General features: G+C 35.1%; 1 protein-coding gene across 1 annotated transcript in view; it reads right to left on the minus strand.

Moving 5' to 3' along the window:
• The window catches only part of LOC112055470 (allatostatin-A receptor), a 139,612-nt gene extending 129,276 nt beyond the window's left edge, over window positions 1-10,336 (minus strand). Inside the window, exon 1 of the mRNA XM_052884265.1 lies at window positions 9,855-10,336. The gene's annotated coding sequence lies outside the window, so the exon portion shown is untranslated. The remainder of the gene's footprint in view (window positions 1-9,854) is intronic.
• Between the last annotated feature and the right edge of the window lie 4,553 nt (window positions 10,337-14,889).

A 14,889-nucleotide genomic window follows, 5' to 3' on the forward strand; every position in this document is an offset into this window, starting at 1 on the left:
TATTATATTATTTATATTTTATTAGCATTCATCACATTTAATAGACACATAATTATTTTGTATATAATAAATTCGTCCTTATTAAAATTTATAAATTAACTTTCGAATATGTATTATATTTCATGTATATTGCATTTCATGTAAATAGTTTACTTTATTGTGTAATATTTGGCATTAGTGTGCGTAATTTGTATGAGGCGACACACACTCGCGCAAGCCGCTAGCGGTACACGGGGCCGATCGCTCGCCGCCCGGCTGGAACTCTGCACAGACTACCTACTCTCTGCTGTAGTCGGCGACAATTTAACCGCGAACGTATTTAGCTATACTGTATGTTTAATTAGCCGTATAAAACTATAGTCTTCCGTATTTGTGAACTATTGTGTTTGTGAACGCTTGTATATCTGTGCCTGTGCAATAAACTCTTTTATCGTGCCTATCACTATCATTTCTCGCTCCTTCTTAACTTCTACTGGACTTTCTCTTTAACCTATATAATAGGCAGACACATCATCCCTATAAGGCTAAAAATGTTTTTTTGTAAAAATATGAATTCTTTAAAAATCGTTCCTTTTTTGCCGATATTAAAAGAAAACGTCTAGAAGTAACACAGTGTGGGTGCCGCCGGCTCGTCAAATCAGCGTTATCGTACTTTGTACATCTTCATTTGATTACGCTCTCAGAGCGGAGGAGGCAATCAACCGACCGACTTGTAAGGACAACCTCACACTGGCGATAACCATACTTAAAACTGCTTAACTGCCTCATTGGTCCCGTGGTTAGCTGGTTCAGCTACGGACAATGAGGTCCAGGGTTCGAATCCCGGGTCAGACCAACAAAAAAAAAGAGGTTATTGGGACTTTTCTTACAAGAAAAATCTTAATAGCAGCCTGGAGTTGGGATGTCGGCGGTGTTAGTACACCCCCGTGCCTCGGAGAGCACGTAAAGCCGTCGGTCCTGCGCCTGATCTCTCACCGGTCGTGTCGGTCTGCCGTCTCGGATTTCGAGAGTGAGGGAAGAGAGAGTGCACCTGTGCTTGCGCACACACTTATGCACTATAATATCTCCTGCGTACATGGCTAATCTCACCATTAGATTAGCCGCCGTGACTGAAAGTCGGTCGGGAGCATATTATTATTACTTAAAACTACAGACTTCCCGCGGCTTCATTCGCGTAGTTCCCGTTGCCTTGAAAATACGGAGATAAAATATAGCCTTTACTGAGGAAAAAGTCGTACACTTTCACATTTACAATACTTAATGAAGCAGATACTATTACGCTTGTAGCACCATGTTGTACACAAGCTCCTTATGTTGCTTCTAAACGGCACAGTAAGCTGTACAATCACTAAGTAGGTATACAGCATACATTTTAAGTACATGCATCACCCTTAGTAAGTAGCTCAAATTGAGCTATGGGTGCTTCTTAAGGAACTGCATAATATAATAATGAAAAAATAAGCTACTTATTTAAGTAGCTTATTTTTTTAATTATTTATTCAGTATAGCAGATGCCCTGCGTATTAATCCGCGTAGTTCGCGTTCCCGTGGGAATATGGGGATAAAATATAGCCTATTTTCATCTCTGTAAATATGGGAATCTATTATAATTTTTTTTTTAAATCGGTCTAGTAATTACAGAACCTATTGAATGAGCACAAACAAACAAACAAACAATAAAATCTTTCCTCTAAAGAATAAAAGAATTATACATTCTAGTAATTATCATGATTAGTAATAATAATAATTAATCTAGTTAACTATCAATCGCGAAAAAGTAGATAAATATGAGCTTTTGCAAAGTAACGCCTACCTCTATTCAATATCGATAACATGTCTATATTTTCAAATATACCTATCTAAAATGTAATATTGATATAAAATGAGTATAATGAAAAACGTGAATATTTTTTACAGTGAACAGAACTAAACTTTATTACTTAACATTGACACATGACATTATACCACAGATAACATACAATACAAAGAGTATAGTGTTTACATTTTGATATACCATTTTAACAATGAGTTTTATGATATGAGGGTAAATAATAGGTTTTCATAATTTATACGACAACGTAGCACATAACACTAAATATGTAGTAGACATTTCCGCCGCTTGTGTTTCATACGACGGCCCACTCAATCACTTTCAGACCATTTCTCATTGTCGGCACACTGCGATAAGAGTGTCATTATAAAACAATCATGGAAGCCAAATGTATGGAAAACGAACTGAAGCAAATGACAGGGAAAGTGTTTCAATGTTTCGGTCTGTAATTCTAGATTGTTCGATGACGAACACAAAATTTAATAAAAATATAACTTGTAAGAATAAAAAAATGTAAAAAAATATTTTTTTTTAATTTTTTGTTTAATTTTTACAAGTAAGCTCATGATTATAATCTCGCCTGATGATAAATGATGATGAAATCTAAGATGGAAGCGGACTAACTTGTTAGGAGGAGGATGAGAATTTACACCCATTTCGGTTTCTACACGATTTCGTACCGTAACTTATTATAAGGCTAAATTGACACGGTAATATCCTGTAAGTTTTTAACGTATTTGTCTTCTTGACAATCGACTTTTTTTACAGTCTGTGCAATGTAGGTACATGTCTCGATTGCCTGGACGCTGCATTTGGGCTGGCAGACGTCAACAGAACATTTTGCCGCCTGCGAGGAACTTCGAAACGTTTGTATATATTATAATATCGTATCGTATATAGGGGCTCAAATTGAGCTACTCAATAGTAAGGGTTAGGGGGGTGGGAGGAGGGGGGGCTGGGGCGGAATGAGTTACTTAAATATGTAGCTTTTTTTCAGTACCTTATGCAGTATAGCAGACGTCCTGCGTATTAACCCGCGTAGTTCGCGTTCCCGTGGAAATATGGGGATAAAATATAGCCAATTTTCATCTGAGTAAATGTGGGAATCTAACAATGAAATATTTTTTTTCCAACGTTGGTATGTATACATATATACGATACGTATATCGTATCGTATATACGTATCGTTTAAACGTTTGCATATACGTTGTTCATAGAACCGCTCAAACTACGTCAACTATCTACTACTTACTTATACCTACACTTTAATTTTGTTTATACGTAATTATATATTGAGTTGTTCTAAATTAATTCAAATCACTTCAAACTCAATTCGATGTGGCCGTGGCATAGTCATCATCATCATCATCATATCAGCCGATGGACGTCCACTGCAGGACATAGGCCTTTTGTAAGGACTTCCAAACATCACGATACTGAGCCACCTGCATCCAGCGAATCCCTGCGACTCGCTTGATGTCGTCAGTCCACCTGGTGGGGTGTCCGCCAACACTGCGCTTACTAGTGCGGGGTCGCAATTCCAGCACTTTGGGACCCCAACGTCCATCAGATCTTCGAACTATGTGCCCCGCCCATTGCCACTTCGCTTCGCAACTCGCTGAGCTATATCGGTGACTTTGGTTCTTCTGCAGATCTCCTCATTTCTGATTCGATCACGCAGAGATACTCCTAACATAGCTCGTTCCATCGCCCGCTGTGTGACTCTGAGCCTTCTTATGAGGCCTATAGTTAGCGTGGCATAGTACTTCTGAAATATGACAGTATCTCTTACACATTGACAAAGTTGCGTGTGTGTAGACTCCCTTAGTACCTAAAATTTGAACCGCATTTACACAACGTGAAAACATTTAGATACGAACAAATGTGCACAGTTCTACCGAAGTTCGCTCGAAACAGATAATATCTATTCACATTGCAATGCCACTACAAACTCTCACTGTATACAAAAGTTCGCACTGAATAGGTAGCTCGCTTACATTTACACTGAAATATCATGGGACATTGTGAAAGTTTTATCTCTATTCATGAATCTTGTAGAATATTTTCAATATTATTTTTAACTAGCTGGCGCCGCGCGGTTTCACCCGCGTGGTTCCCGTTCCCGTAGGAATACTGAAATAATATAAAACCTATAGCCTTCCTCGATAAATGGGCTATCTAACACTGAAATATTTTTTCAAATCAGTCCAGTAGTTCCTGAGATTCAATTAAATAAACAAACAAACTCTTCAGTATATAATAATAATATAGATACAAAATACAGGCAGGATTGTCGAAGTTGATCGAAGGCCATATATTTTCTTTGTAACTTACAACCATAACTTTTTAATTAAGTAACTTAACGTAAAAGTTGTTGAGATTATACATTTTAGTTATTAAAACGTGTGTTAAATTCCTGGGAAATTCAATAATAGTGAAATTTCCTATTGATCCGTTCGAAAAGTAAAGTAAACTCGTCGTTCGTTCGAGGTTCGAGTCGAGTTCAAGCTAAAAATAGGAAAGTATCTTTTGAAATTTGTGACGTCTTGGTATACGTTCAAATAGCGCGCTGAAATGGCGATGTTTTAAATGCTTAAAATATGAAACTTTTGTAGAAACCATTAGTGTTTTATCCCAAGAATTAAATCAGGCATGATTACAGGGCTTTGGCATGGCATGTAGGGAACAAGACTACAAACTGCTGTCCGGTGTCCATCAACCTGTAATTAAGCCTCGTGTCCTGTAATTACATCGGCAATTTCAGAACTTATTCCCGAGAAAAGCAGGTTGCAAGCGCCAACCTACCGGCGCTTATCGGTACTGTAGTAGGTACTATTCTGAAACGATTACTTGTATAACTCGCAAGTGTGAACTTCGGATTCTTATTTCTCATTCTATAATATCGTGTTAGACAGAGAGAGACAAAGGTGAATTCGAAACTAGCACTAACGAATTATACAAACATTGTACGGAGTACGGAATAGCATATAGTCGGCGCTGGTTGGTGGCAGAAAAGTTCTGACCTGCTCCGATCAGGGCTGTACGATATTAGATTGCTACCACTGCATTAGTGTTTACAAGTTATCCCTTGACTACAATCTCACGATGGTAAGTGATGATGCAATCTAAGTTGAAAGCGAACTAACTTTTTAGAAGGAGGGTGAAAATCCACAACCCTATCGGTTTCTACATGACATTGTAACGGAATGCTAAATTTCTTGGCGGTACGTCTCTGCCAGTAGGTTGGTACTAGCCACAGCTGAAGCCTGAAGTTGATCAACACTGACAACCTGCTTTCTACGTGAATACGCCCTTAGCTATACAGCGAAACAGTAATTCTGCTTATCGCCAGAAACTTGGTTGTAGTACTTTCTTGGAGCGTCACAATTGCTCTACTATACATAATACACGGTATACACATAGATGTAGACACTATTGACCCGATAAGGTTAATAGTTCGCCCCACAACTTCGCTCTCTGAGGCAGACTCGTCTAAGTAATCTAAAAGCTTCTAATTAATTGAAATTAACAATTCACAGCACCCTTTTCGAAAGGCAACCGCCATGAGTAGCGTAGGCCTGCATAATGTATTTACTATACAAAGACCATGTAAATGATAGACGGGTTAAGCATTGAAAACATTTTATGTAAATTTTATAGAATAAAACTATTTTTCAGGACTAGCAGTCATACCACGGTATTACTTCCCGTGGGAGTGTGGGGATTATTCCCATTTTGGTGGGAGAACGGTGATAAAATATCAAGTATGTTACACGCTGATATCGCTTTACATTATTGAAAGAATTATTAAAGCCGTTCCAGTAGTTTACGCCTATTCCTAACAAACGAAAACTCAAAATGTACCACTTTTTAATATTACTTTAGATGGATTACCTACAAAGACGGGTAAGTAGACAAAGTTTAATTTTGACGTAAAATATCAAAAATTATAAATTACCTACCTTATTTTCAAGTATTTATAGGAATTCAGAACTTAGAGCTAGAAACCCAATTCAAAACCCGCAATTCGTCTTGCTATCGGAAACACCATTATTTTATCAGTCGTGCGTCGATATGATCAAATAAATATTTTGAAAAAACTGCCTTTTATATTTCAATATCGCAATGTTTTCTACGTTAATATACAGTCGAAGGAACGGATTTGAATCTAAAAGATCTACGGTTTTATTCCTCCTATAAATCTATTCTTACTCACTCTTAGCCTAGACTTTTCACTTGGAGGGGAAAAAAGGACTATTCTTCACGTTTAATTCCGTGGCCAATATTATATTGAAAAATAAGGTCAGACCGTGCTAGAAAATGGCATATTATATTTAAATGATCGCTTCGTCTACCTTCACCTTCGTCTATGCTCCAATACCAGAGTTTCTGCGATGTTTAGAAACTCTACATTATGCAGACACAAACAATTACATTTAGACTCACAAGATAAATAAATTGGTATTAAACCTATTCTGATGTGTTACCTTCATACATAATATAATGTATGGGAATGACAATCTTGATCACGTGACCTGTCGATAGACAATGTCATTCCCATACAGTTTTCTAGTTTTCAAAGCGTTAGCGATCGTAGAAAAAGAATCGACGTGCCACTTGGCTACAGGGGCTGTATCTTCTTTTAATATATTGCTCCGCTGTTTCTCCGATAAGTAACTTATTCAATGTTTCTTTCTTGCCTTAACATTACCGCAATTTATCCCCTAACAACCTTTTGTTACTGAAACATTCTATTTTTACATAAATTCATACTTTTTTGCGTTTATATTATGTGACATTAGCAAAGGCTTTTTTCCTTTGTAGGTATAATAAACTGGCTAGCTTGTTTTACCTCGCTTGGCTATATTTTGGCTGCAGGCACGCCTGATGGTATCCGATGACAAAGCCTATGGTGAAACGCACTTTCCTAGGAGATGCTTATTCACTTGCAACTTATTAATATTTAATGTGGTAAACGGGAGATAAAAATTCATAAATCTTATAAAAGTAAAGTAAAGTACTTGCAGAAAAGCGAAACTAAACCACTTAGTACGCGTCTAAGGGTAACAACGTACTGGTGCAAATCCCTGCAACGCCTAACAGTTCTATTATGGTAGAACCGTTATAGGGAAACGAGATCAGTTTTCTACCACACTCCCCGCATTATTTCTTGTAGAATATCGCAATGATAATTTAATACTATAGATCGGTTAAGTTCCTACAAAATCACCGCAAGAAGTGATCCGAATGCTACAACACTGAGCGCATACATGCACAATTTTGTCTTTAATTCTATTATATATTTATGTATAATAGTGTTTACACTTTCTGAACACACAACTAGACATTGTAGACGATATTTAGGTATTATTTGTAAATAACGTTCGTTGTTGACCACAACTAACATTGATTTGTGTATAAATTTCCACTTTTGAGCGCCTCATTTTTCATGCGTTAATAACACATCTAAATATCAACAGAACTTTCGTCGATACTCTAAACTTTGAAGTTTAGAGTTTGTCATTGCCATTGCCTAGGAGCCTGTTCTATAAGTATGCAGCATTACATTATTTAATGTTGTGTAAATATTTCTACTAGAATCTATATTTAGACGTCTCCATTGGGAAAATTTAGGAATTAATATCAACGGTTCCTTACTAACGCATTTGAGATTTGCAGACGATGTAGTGTTATTTTCTAATACATCAGAAGACATAACAAGAATGATTACCGAACTGGCAAATGAAAGCGAGAAAGTAGGGTTGAATTTGAATCCAGAGAAAACAAGAGTAGTAACTAATGGAGAGAAAACCACTATAATCTCAGGGAAAACGGAAATCGACTACACAGATGAATACATATACCTAGGACAGTTAATGACCCAAAAAGATTCTGTAGGCAAAGAAGTAGAAAGAAGAATAACCAACGGCTGGAAGAGATACTGGAGTTTTAAGGAAATCATGAAAGATAGAACGCTTCATATAAACATTAAAAGTAAAATTTTTGAAACATGTGTACTACCTGTCCCTATGTATGGCAGCCAAACTTGGGCGTTAACAAAACATACACTAAGCAAACTCGCGACCTGCCAACATGCAATGGAAAGGAGCATGTTAAATATAAAAAAGTCACGCATGTTAAATAGAAAAAATGTGTCATAAAAACAAAACCAAAACCATAGATATAACAAACAAAATCAAAAGGCTCAAATGGCGGTGGGCAGGGCACACAATAAGAGGAAAAGACAAATGGAGCAAATTTGTGACACAATGGTACCCCAGAGAAGGAAAAAGAAGAAGAGGTAGACCACAAAAAAGATGGGACGACGACATCAGACAAGTAGCAGGCGTGACGTGGAATAGAGTGGCTGAAGATAGACAGGAATGGAAGAGGTTGGAGGAGGTCTTTGCCGATTGACAAACAGATTTCCAAAAAATAACCAAGAAACAGTTACTACACTCATAAATCTTTCGTTTATGTTTTTAGTTTGTAAAAATTAATAATCTGAATAAAAGGCTATTATTATTTATTATTATTATCATTATAATTTAAGCATTAGGTAATTTAAATTTTCCGTAGCAGTAGTAGCAATATAATTATCACACAAGTAGTTTAAGACGTTTAGGATAATCATATAAAAAGTCGTTTTCATTCATATACCTATAGCGTAACCTGCACCATATTTATGTGTCACTGAAAATGTCTCAAAGTAGGTACACTATTACCAAAATTTTCCGTAGACTGGTGAACTCCAAAATTACTGAAAACTAAATTAACATAACATTTTAAATCTTCAGTAAATTCAAAATATGATTATTAAATTGAGCATTCAGAACATTTTTTAAATAATACCGTGAAAATTAAGATGCCGAAGTTTTTGAAGAATTCCAAAATTTCGAACTCACTTTGGCGTTCAAAACATTTTGCCTTGAGAAAATTAATATAAAACTCAGATACTAGGTAGACTTTTAAATAAAGGTCATGACTAAAAATCGAGACGTATTTATAAAAATATGTAGGTATACACCTAGTTAGATGATAAAGAAGTCTGTGGCTATATTCGTTTTTTGTTTTTATTCAATACTAGCGGACACCCGCGACTTCGTCCGCGTGGAAATCAATGTAAACTATCGAGCCCCATTTCACCACTTTAGAGTTTCAATTTTAAAAATTTTTGAAACCCATTATATTTCGTATTTTTTTATGATTTATAAACAAATTTTTAAAATTGTAACTCTAAAAATTAAGGACTTTCCATACCAACTTTCAACCCCTGTTTCACCCCCTTCTTATTTTATTTTCGCAATATAAAGTACCCTATAAACTTCTCCGTATTGTGGTCTTAAACCGTGCCAAGTTTCATTTGAATTCATTTAGTAGTTTCAGTGTGATGCCCGGATAACAAAAAAACACAGACAGACAGACAGACAAAAAATCAAACAAAAATAGTTTTAGCTTCAGTATCGAATATAAAATGACCTCCAACAAAAATTTTCAAAATATCTTCAGTGTACAGAATTCGTATTATATATATATATATAATAAGTATAGATTCTAGATGGCGTTTATATAAAATTATATAAAATTAAATGTTAATTTAAAGAAAAAAAGTCTATCTCAGTCTTCTTGGGTCCATAATTTTACTTGCCTTGCAACGATTTTTTCATTAGGCTACATTTTTCCAGAATATTCAACAATCATTGTCTCATAATATTATCATCATAAAATTAAAACCTTAAATTAATTTTATATTATTTCCTAATTAATAAAAAAATCTACCTTTATTATAATATGATATAGTAAACGTCACTAATTTAAAAATAATTAAATCCTATGTATAACATCATAATAACGACAATTTTGCATAAAATTGTCATAAACAATATTAAATTTAAAAATATGAAAATAAATAAAATATTTTCTATCGCACGTTGATTTATTGATTTTAATTTTTTGATTATTTTAAATACAATATATTGCTTTCTTAGAAGACAAAAGACAAGATATTACTTCTAATACTTACATTGTCTTAATCAGCCATTATCACTTAAAACTTCTTATACGAATACCTAGCCTTACCAACTAATAAAAATAAATCATAATATTTTCTTAGTAATAAAATAAAAAAACTACAATAATACACAAAACACACAATATTTACAGTATCTCTCACTATAGTTCACTTGAAAATGTTTTGAATTATCTTAAAATACAAATTATTTAAATTCAGTTAAATCACTAAAAACTTATTTCAGTTATTGTAATAGTTAAACACAAAATCTCACGACTTAAAAAAATAAAACACTTGAAAAAATAAAAAAAAAAAAAACAAATCGCAAAATTGTCACGAAAATTTATTACACGGAAAATTGAAGACGCTGATTATTGTATGAGTTTTATTCAATAATTTATAGTAAATAGTTAATATTTTTTTTAATTTATTGAGATATAAGAACGAGTACGTAATTCTAGCTAAAGTTTGCAGGGACAAGCAACCATCCCATACGGAATCTCAGGAGCGACTGAGCTTAGCTGGGCTATCGTGTATGGATGGAAGTTAATACTCTTTGCACCTATCGGAAAGTGATAACAAGTCCTACATGATTACAGCACCAGCTTTAGAAGCTTCAAGTCCAAACTTATTAACTTAATGGCTTATGATATCGGCTTTGCACTATTTCTCTCCCGATATAGCTATAATTTGTAACAGAGAGGTACTAATGCCTTATTTGTTTTTGCCGGCAAGGAAATTTGCTGTTTTGAAGATTCCGCAGAAATTACAGGCATTTAATAACATCTATAGCTCAGGTTGAGGGACATAGAGTCATATTTTAGTCCATTTTAGCATGTGTTTCAATAGAGATTACTTACAACAATATTCATTCTTCTAACTTACGTTTTTAAAAGGATGGCGAGTGAACAAGTAGGTTGGTATGTTTTTTTTTTATTCTTTACAAGTTAGCCCTTGACTACAATCTCACCTGATGGTAAGTGATGATGCAGTGTAAGATGAAAGCGGACTAACTTGTTAGGAGGAGGATGAAAATCCACACCCCTTTTCGGTTTCTACACGACATCGTACCGGAACGCTAAATCGCTTGGCGGTACGTTTTTGTCGGTAGGGTGGTAACTAGCCACGACTAAAGCCTCCCACCAGCCAGACCTGGACCAATTAAGAAAAACTCAATCTGCCCAGCTGGGGATCGAACCCAGGACCTCCGTTTTGTAAATACACCACGCATACCACTGCGCCACGGAGGCCGTCAATATAATTGTATTTATTTATTAGGTCCATAAGCAAAGTGCTTCTCCGACCTTGTGTGCAATGTTTTATTTTTGGAAGACAAACTAGATGTGTATGTAGGTAAAGTGATAGCACAATCGTGTTTGTCTGTATATACTAAAGCTGCAAGTCACAAGCACTGCAGAACCGCATTCATAAACTATGTGATATAGAAACCCGTTTATCAAAAAAATTTTGCAAAAATAAAAGTGATGGCAATTTATAAACATGCTTGGTAAACAGTTCTTCAGTTGTACATATACGATTGAATTTGAAAAATTGAATACAAAATTTTAAGCGATGAACGATTTTTGAGCTAGGAATCGAACTCCGAAACTCTTTGTTAAAGAGTTAAAAACAAAGTTGCACCAACTGCGCTAGAGAGATCGTTAAAAAATTACTGATGATGATGATGATGTTGATGATGAAACGAAAATCGCGTAAAACAAAAAAATATACGTCACTTGTCGACCCCACGCGGTTTCACCCACGCAGCTCCTTTTCCTGTAAGAAAACGAGAATAAAATATGGCCAATGACACTCACAAATAACGTGGCTTTCTGATGGTAAAAGAATTTTCAAAATCGGTTCAGTAGTTAGAGAGATTACCCCCTACAACACCACAAACTTAACCTCCATACAATATTAGTATAGAAGTATACGGCATAGATTATACATTACTTTCATGGTTTGACGTCCTTTAGTATACAATTGTAATTTATTACTCGGAACGTATAAAATACGTATAAATGGCGAAAGTAATTAAATACACCGAAACTCGTAAGTAAGGTGCGAAGGATCTCGTAAAAGCGATCGTTATGTATTCACATACCCCATGGTAGCTCCTAAACCTGCTCGTTAACGCGAGGGGCATAAATCTACCGCACCCAATAAAACTAAAGAGAAAGAATAGGGATGATGACAGTTTTTTAAATTGTATTAAAATTAAGAGTATGCTAATAGTAAAGCAATTTTGTAAAAGGAACAGGGTATCTGCGATCATCACTTTCGGAGCTACAGGGATTTAAAGAGTCAGATTTGCAGAGCTGTCACGGATCCCTGATAAACGCCCCATACAAAATGGCACGAACTAATGACGTCGTAGGTAATGTAATGATCGTTAGATTTGTATGTGCGTTCAAACAAAATTACTAAGATCTTTGTTATTTGTGCGTTTATGTTTATAGTTCACATATTAAAAAATGTCACATTTAATGTAAGGAAGCTAAAACTGTATGAATTTTCATGTAATTACGATAAAAGTTTTTTAATAAATTTTGAAATTTTATAATCTCATTTATTTTGCAAATATCCAGACAATCTTTGCTTTTTATGTATAAATTAGTTAACATTAACCTTATTTACGCCAATGGATCATAAAAATCAATATATTCATACCTAGTCATCATCCCCATTATTATTATCATAATCACATCATAATTATTATGCTAGCTATTTTAATTATTGGCCATTACCAATAATAAATTTATACTATAGATAGGTTCTTCATTATCAACCCATATTCGGCTCACTGCTGAGCTCGAGTCTCCTCTCAGAGTGAGAGGGGTTAGGCCAATAGTCCACCATGCTGGCCCAATGCGGATTGGCAGACTTCACACACGCAGAGAATTAAGTTTTCTGGTATGCAGGTTCCTCACAATGTTTTCCTTTACCGTTTGAGACACGTGATATTTAATTTTTTAAAATGCACACAACCCATAAGCTATTGATATTCAAGCTACAAAAAGGTTGAAGCTATAAGCTAGTCTACTCCACAATCTTCATATAACTCGTTTGTATATCTACTTACTCAATATATCAATTGACGTGGTATTAATTATTCATGAATCTGTTCTTGCAACGCTGCGTGGAGCAAACGCGTTGTAGGAGCAAGCTCATAAATAAGAATACCGCATAAGATCGATATTAGTTGGCCATATAACTTGGCGTTACGTTTTTTTTTATTCCTGAACAAGTTAGCCCTTGACTGCAATCTCACCTGAGGGTAAGTGATGAATACAATCTAAGATAGAAGCGGGCTAAATTTTTAGGAGTAGGATGAAAATTTTTTAAATCCACACTCCTTTCGGTTTCTACGCGACATCGTACCGGAACGTTGAATTCCTTGGCGGTACGTCTTTACGGTAATTAGCCACGACTGAAGACCTGGACCAAATAAGAAAACCTCGATCTGCCCAGCCGGGGATCGAACGCAGGACCCCGTTTTGTATTTCCACTGTACATACCACTGCACCACGGAGGCCGTCAACGTTTATTTTATAATGGGGAACCCCTGGTTTTTGACATCCCGGTATAAGGGTTCCGTACCCAAAGGATAAAACAGGACCGTACTTCTAAGACTCCATTGTCGGCCCGTCCGTGTGTCACCAGGCTCTCATAAATATGATAGAGAGTTGAAATCGTCACAGATTATATATTTCTACTTTTACCCTACCTAAAAGGGGTCTTAAAAGAACAAAAATATTTTTTTTTATACATTTTTTTTTTATTTTGTCTAAAAATAGAGAAATGCATAGGCATAAAAATGGCCAAGGTAGAACCGTGTAATCATTATAATTTTAAACTTCAATATGGTAAAGTGGTACTTAACCATATTGAAAAAAGTGTAAAAGTGGTAAAGTGGCCGCATTCATCGCCAAGAGTTAGTGGGTTCGTTCCCCGCCCGCTTAAATATTATCTTACCCTAACACATAGTATTTTCCGATTAATTGGATATATTGGCCATATTTAAAAGATATGGAAACTACTTTGCACCTTAAAATTTCAAAATTGATGGTATTTGATCCAGAGCTACGAGTAAGCTATTTTTAATCCGACCTTCCCACGAAATGCTGAAACGAAAAAATATGGAATGCTGTTTATTCGAGAGAAACCGGGGACAAACCAATTATACAAATAATGTATAATACATTAAAAATGTTCTACTTTTCAAAGTGGTTGAAATCATATAATTTATAATTACTGAACTCTGTGGGCGTATAAAAATTTGTTCAAATAAAATTTTCTTTTCCGAATAAAAATTTCCACGAAATACCCAAAACGGGAAATTAGCATCCTCTCAGAATAACATCTCATATTTCATTACGGTTACTTTACAATCACAATAAAAAATGAGAGGAAATGGAAAAATACTAAACTGGAATATGGAAATAATTACAACGTTCCATTTTTAAATTGAAAATGTAACACTTTTTTTTTATCTCTCATTCATACTTATATTACTTCTTATTTTTTAAATTTTTAACAATATAAGTATAAAATACAAAACATTATTAAAAAATTATAAAAAAAAAATCACCCTCCCGCTGCGCATTTGAGTACCCAAGCAACCGGTGGTCAGGGCTCCAGAGTGAGGAACCTCCTCACAATACGCGTCGTCTCAAGAATCATATACATAAGAATCATATATATACCTTCTGCATCCGACTCTTGATCCAACAGTTAAGCGAAAGCTTCTTAAGGTGTTGGTCGAAGCTTGTCGCTATAAGACCATTGACTGAAACAACTATCGGAACAATAATAGTTGACTCAACATTCCACATGGCGGTAATCTCGTGAGCAAGGTCCAAGTATTTTGATACAATTATTACATTTTTAATATTCTTGCAGATTACACAATACTTGTTAGTCTTTCCTTGTATACAGCATTTTATATAAAAGTAAATTTTTCTCAATCAATGAAGTGAAATTTCAATTTCAAATGAAATGAAACAAATTTCTCAAAGAATGAAATCAATTAGAATATAGGAGATCC

Source organism: Bicyclus anynana, chromosome 11 (assembly GCF_947172395.1).
Source record: "Bicyclus anynana chromosome 11, ilBicAnyn1.1, whole genome shotgun sequence".
Taxonomy (NCBI): domain Eukaryota; kingdom Metazoa; phylum Arthropoda; class Insecta; order Lepidoptera; family Nymphalidae; genus Bicyclus; species Bicyclus anynana.